Below are 7192 nucleotides of genomic sequence, written 5' to 3' on the forward strand. Positions count from 1 at the left end.
CCCAAGCATGAAACTCAGACAGAATCATAGGGGGTATGGTGTTAAAAGTCGGACATATGGGGCAAGGGGTTAAAACTCGGATATGAGGGGTGGGGGTTCAAAGCTCGGACCAAAGGGGGTGGGGTCAAAACTCGGACAACACATAAAAGTCATGAAACTCAGACAATGTTAACCAGCAAAACTCGGATCCCTAACCCCCTATAAAACTCGGACCTTGAGTCCTTATAACAATCATCGGACAACATGTATATAAGCAACAATACTCGGATACAAAGCTTCTCAAAAGGTCAGACATCATATCTCACATAAAATTCGGACAAGTTAATCAATACAAAACTCTGACAAACATTTCAATCATTCGTTCTTTGCATCGTAACAGTTACGTTTTCATATCATCACGACTAAGAAACCCTAGTTACATTGCATTCTGTCTAGCAGCAAATCAATTAGCAATCCAATCATGCTATCCTGACTTGTATCGTATCTTATCATCAGGAAATTGGTTACACACTAAACTAAATCATTTCTAAATCATCAGAACTCAATCAAAACCACAGAAGTATCATATGAGAGCTAGGGTTTTCATGAACACATAATCAAGAATTGATAATGATCAAGCAATCAATAAACATTTACCTTGTGTTGATTCTAGAGAAAATGTGGGATCAAAAGTGCTGAATGTCTTGTGCCAATGATGATGGTGATGATGATTGCCAGAGAAAGTGAAAGTACGTGCTTGGATTTTTGTGAAATGATTAGTGAAAAGGGATTAGGGTTAGGTATCACTAGGATTTCACTAATTGCTCTCTACATCCTCAAGTATTAACTTTTACACAAGTACACCATCTCACAACAATTTCACAGTTTCACCACCAAGTTTATGCATTTAACAAATTTATCACAATTAACACATAACCATGCACAATCACACAATACACTTCCTTGTATCAAAACGTATACAATTCCATGGCAAATAATTGTGCAAATAATCAACTAAACAATACAAGAACGTGCAATAAATGCGAAATAGGAATCTTGGAAATTCGAGTTGTCACATTATCCCCAACTTGAAAGAAATTTCGTCCCGAAATTTAGCATGCGGTTACTGAGGAAGCTAGGTAAGTTGTATCGTTTACTGGTTTTCCTGGGGTGTCACAATGTGTGCGAAGATCAGTCATAATATCGCGGCCAACCCCGGCGTGTGTGCGAAGATCACTTCAATTAGTATACTAGTCTAGTCGTATCTTATCATTACCCTTCCTCACCCTGAGGACCATACCATTTAATTCTGTCATCTGAGCATGTACGAATAAATCATCCAACCCCATTCCCACCCTGGGAACCCCATGCCTTGGCTTGTGTGAACTCACCTTGGTTTGCTCGGCAGATACACAAAGTTCGGTTAAGTTATATAGTGATCAACCACGTCCTAGCATGGTTATCATACAAGTCAGGTTCGTATTCAAGTATAGCATGTATGTCCTACACGTATCGTACACAAGTATAAACATGGCATGCACAAGTATTCATAGCAGTTCAATAGAAATCACGTAACAAGTCCAATTATCCGGCCCAATCAGTTGGGCTCGTAACAGTGAAAGTCCAATAGTGTTCAAGTGTTCGCGGTCTCGAGTCGAGACTAACGATCTCGAGTTGTATTGGTTTCGGGGTCTCGAGTCGCAACAAAGGAGATCTCGAGTCATCATGGTCTAGTTGGGACTACACAGTCTCAAGTCGCAACCGGACCCGCAACCATGGTCTCGATTTGTGCTGTTGTGTGTCGGCAATGTGGTCTCGAGTCGAGACAGAGGGTTCTCGACTCGCAACCATGATCGAGACAATGTGTAACAGATTTCCACAATTAATCAGCAACAATTATTCCGTAATATCAGCAACATATACGGCAGTTTCATAATCCAGATTAAACAACAACTTATTCAGGAATCAAACATGTTCATATACGTTCATATCATATCAAGAACAACTATTTACCAACATGCAGAACATATGATCGGATTCATGTGATTAATCAAATTATAAACTATCATGTACCCTAAATCATAATCCCATATCATAATATCACAGCCTAACCGATCATGTAATCCGATTAATAACAATATCATCACACAAGCATACATATAAAACATGTAATCGGTGAACATAATACTAACCGAGATGCGAAAAGGAGGATCCTAATCCAAAAAGCTTCGATGAAAGGGATGTTCGGCTGCCTTGGTTCCGAGTCGAGAGAGAGAGTGTGTGTGTTCTAGGGTTTGTGTGTAATGGTGTTTGGTAAAAGTGTGAGATGGTTACAACCATCTCATGTGTTATGCGCATAGGGTGAGTGGGCCGAACCCCTCAATGGGCCGCCCTTGGGATCTCGAGTTGTGTAGGGCCGATTGAGTTAGTGAAATCGAGTGGGTCTTGTGTGATCGGTTCAATAACACATATAACATATAGCTAAGTCATGCATTCATTCAATCGATATAATTCACGTAATCACAAATAGTTCATACAGTTAACACTTAGTACAAGAGACGGTTAAAATACGAGTTGTCACAAAATTGGTATACTCACATGTAAGACTGAATCTAGGGAATTTTGATACGGGAGTATATTCTGAGGTGGGACACGCGAATAAGTTTAAGTCTTTAAAACACTAATCCGTATCTCGAATCGATTGAAACTTGTGTAGAGGTTTAAGTGGACAACAATACTGACAATCAGAAGTGAATTTATTTAAAACTTAAAGTCTAAAAAGGTCAACGGTGTTAGTGATATGTCTCAAAAACTGATATGATCCTCTTACACAAACTCACAAAAATATGTCTGTAAATATTTCTTTACTGCTTTTCATTAAAGAAAAAACCCAAAAAGAATGTGTTTTAGCATAAAATTTTGAAAAATCAAAAAGATTTTATTTCATCTTATTTTCGTCAACTGATGTTGAAAAGCTGATTTTCAAAATTCCAAGTGCTAAACATGATGAATGACAACAGGTTGGGAGATTTTGTTTGAAATAAGAAATGATTTTGAAAAGATTAAATGGTTCATTAACTTGAAACCAAATTTGAGTGATAAGAATACAAGTGGTTAAGCAGATATTAAAATTGTTAAATTTTAAAAATTGAGAAAATTACTTTTGGATAGAGTTTGTGCATGTAAAAAGCTTTAAAAAAGCTAGGTTTCGACTCCTGAGGATTTCGTATGCAGATTAGAGCCAGATTTCTGATCATGTTACTACGGAGAGCCAGGAGACGTTCCAAAACATGTGAAAGCTTGTAGATAGTGAATTCCAGACTGCAATCCCAGCTTATCGAAATGGGTAGTCTGAAGACATAATTGACCGGAATCAAATTATCTATGGGGTTTGGATCTGCATAAAGGGGGCTGTTCTCTCTTGTTTGATTTGATGTGACTGATCTTCCTCTCCGGTGAACACTGCAAAACAGAACACCGTTAGCCTCATCAAGGGGAGAAAGGAGTTCTCTCCTTGACCCGACTCCGGCGTGAGAATAAGTATGTGTTTGTGAAGAAGAAGAAGTATTGACGAAGTGTGCGTAACTTGAATTTCATACCTGAATTATTCTCATATTTATAGCTAGCAATTTGGGCGGGAAAACTTGTTGATGAAATATTAACGGAAGATGCTAACCCCGTAAGCGGTTACTTTTCCATTCGTTAATCTTCTTAATCCGACGTGAGTGCACACGGATCGCTATTTAGACCCACGGCTGGGGAGACGCCATGTAGAAAGTAGACAAGTGGAGGTTTTCCTCTGATTCCATGCTATCATCGTGATTTTAGGGAGGCCTGAGATGACGACACGTGTCTAGACGGTTATAACCGTCTGGTGGTGCACGATTGAGCTTTTCTAGAAGGTTATTGCCATAATCTAGTGCGACTCCTTATCGTGTGTACCCGCTGACTAAATAATATCCAAGTCTGGGTATTATTTTAAGCGTAAGTACTTAAACTAGGATTCCTATCCTTTGTTTGTTATGAAGGAAGGCGCAAGGGTTTCTTAGCTTCCTTTTGGCGCGCAGATGTTGCCTGCTATCTTTTTCCTAAGCCTTTTTTGTAGGACCAGTGCGCGGTCGCGCAAGATCAAAAGAGGGCTAGAAGATAAGGTTGTGGTATGGTCCCAAGCACTTACTATGAGGTTTTGGGACCTTACCCCTTCAGGGCCAGACTCAGATTCTGGAATAAAGCTCGAGATATAAGCTGCTGTAACAACTGCCACTAAAATCAATAATTAGGACGATAATTAGTCAATAAGAAAACCCTAATTGAGACACCCAATTAATTCTGCACTAGCCCTAAAATTTTCAGAACAATCGGAATTAGGATCAGGACCCCTAAAACTCGAGGGGGGCAAACCCTAGTTGATAATTATCTAAAATAAAACGTAGCTATGTTCTGATTGGCTGGATTTTTGAGTCACCTAAGCTATACCCGAGCTAGGCAGCCTATGAATTAGACTGCTTAGCTTACGGACCGTAAGGGGGTTAGGCATACGGTCCGTAAGCGAGTCTCAAAAATCACTATAAATAGCCAACATTGGCACTTAGCTTTTGTTGTTCAAACGTTGCACAGATTCCGTCTGTACGTCGAGTTATAGCTGTTACACTACAATTAAACACACACACGATCACGAGGTGTTGCCGCAATCAGGGTAATAACTCGATCGCTATTACGATTCAACATCCGATCGATTATAACTATCCAACAATTGTCCGAGTGCTGCTCAAATTGAGCTTGTACTTTGTTATTCATTGTGATTTCAACTTGAATGTTTGAGTGCTGTTCGAATTCGGACTATGCTCTGTCATTCGTTGTGAATCCATTGGATTATTAAGTATCGCACTTGATAATAGTTGTGAGGGTTTAATCTCGTGAATTGACATAACTGCTGAATTAGTTACTAATCCCGTTTGTGTGTGCATTGTTATTTAAATTAGGTTAGCAGGCTAATCAGTAAAGCTTATACTCTGCTCGTAAATCTACAAAGTGAGTCATTCTCTTTTTATCAACTGTTTTACAAAACTCCAAGTTATTTTTAAAGTTATAATTACAGTGATTAAGTCTATGTAATCACAAAGTTACAGCCGGTATGTGGGGTTTTGTATACATTACTTATTTCCCGTCACACTTGGACAACGAGTTAGCCAAGGGGTGATCTGACCACAGTCACAGACACCATTTGGACAACGAGATAGCCAATGGGTAGTCGTGTGACAAATACTGTGGGTAGTTGGTTTGATATCAGAAACATTGTAATTCCTCTTAATACTGTAGATTATAACAAATGTGTCATTTTCAGTAAAATGAATGATTCACTCAGTATTTCCCCGCTGACAAAACCTTTTTCAAACATGTTTCAGGTGATCTGGTATGAGCAAAGAAAAGTGCCGTGGAGCACTCCCAGCTTAGAAAAGTGGCTCAATGTAAATAAATAAACGAACATGTTTTGAAAATAAAGATTTCCCTGAGAAATCACATTATTGTAAATTTCGGGAATTTATCCCTAAGTTATGAAACGAGCAGTTTAACTTACTGAAAGATTCTGTTTTTAAAAGACTTCGGCTGTCGCTTAAATTAAATACCACGGGATTCCTGTCCCGCGGCTCCTGAAACGGGTCAAACCGGGTCGGGGGCCATGACAGGAAAAGGTGGTATCAGAGCCACTGTTTTAAGCTTACTGATTAAGCTCACTATTTTAATTTAAGTACATAGGAAAATTTAAATTGTCATTCTGTGAATATGTGTACATTAACTGACTAATTGTTAAAATTACAGTATGGGTAAACAAAAGATTTCTGCTATCTACCGTAAATTAGATAGTACACCCAAAGAACAGGGAACCTCTTCCTCCAAATCTCCTGTCAAGTTAGAGGAAGGAATCTTTGTCCGTAAGGCAAATTATGAAAACCCACTTACACCGGAGAAAAGGAATTTGATTATTAGGAAGGGTCAAGAGAAAAAGAAACCCCAAACCAAGAGAGTGAGGTTTAACCCGGAAATTCAGGAAATTAACAGTAATCCACCAGGGGAAAATAACTTAGAAGAAAAATGGGCAAATCTGTATCTGCTCGCTACTGTAGCAGAAAATGCAAATCTTTAAACTCTAAATCTAGGAATAAGTACTTCCCAGTAAATAAATAAATAAATCCGAGTGTGTTCCGTTTGCTGTTATGTTGTACAAATTGATGTGCAATAAAAATGTTTATTTGTTAAACTTTGTTCCAAAGTTTTAACTTGACATTTTGTGCATTTTGCATATATGCTACACAGCATGAGTGAACTATCCGAGGCATTTCAGAACCTCAACCTCTATCCTGTGCCAATTGAAGTCTCCCACAACTTCACTGGTTACATTGCTGACATAGAGGAACCTCTGGAATTCCAAGCTCCACCGCTGGAAAAAGCAAAACCTAAAAAGAGGAGAAGATATGTAGGGTGGCGAAAGGTGCGCAGAAGGAAACCTAGGAGACTCCCTAAAATAGAAAATCCTGTGAGTGTGAGCAAGGGAAAAGAAATAGAAACCGGAGAAAGTTCCAAACCAGCAGAAATAGGGATAGACCTAAAGCAAAAGGGAATAGAAATCGGAGAAAGCTCTAAACAGCCTGAAGAAATCACATTCCAGGACGAAATAGACCGCCTACTGGATAATTGTGATGTACTAGAGCCTATCAACGATAATCTCTTTTCTTATCCTGCTACAGCCCAATTCCCAATAAACCTAGGACCAGCTATTCCAGACCCACTAGTGCACACCCGGCCATTAGGCCAAATGGAGGAATGGTGGACCAATGACTGGCAATTCCAAAATATAGTCAATAGTCCCTATAGTTTTCTCCCACAGTTTGATCCAGAACCTATCCCTAATCCGCCAATGAGCTATGAAAATTTAGCTGAACTGCGTCAGTTTGGTGAAGAACTGATAGGCACCGGGAATAGGATCCGGGAAATGGGGGAGCAGATCTGTTGGAAGTACGACGAGAGGGAGCGTCGTTACTGAAACTGCCAGTGAACCAAAAGATAGGAGGGGTTTGGAGAAGTTTGTTTGAATTATAACTAATATAGTAAAACTGACTCTGTAAAATGGGCAATAAAACACTGTAAGATAAAAAGTGTGTATTGAAGCAGGTATAATATATAAAACAAAACAGAAGTCGAGGCATCGACAATT

Source organism: Helianthus annuus, chromosome 6 (assembly GCF_002127325.2).
Source record: "Helianthus annuus cultivar XRQ/B chromosome 6, HanXRQr2.0-SUNRISE, whole genome shotgun sequence".
Lineage (NCBI taxonomy): Eukaryota > Viridiplantae > Streptophyta > Magnoliopsida > Asterales > Asteraceae > Helianthus > Helianthus annuus.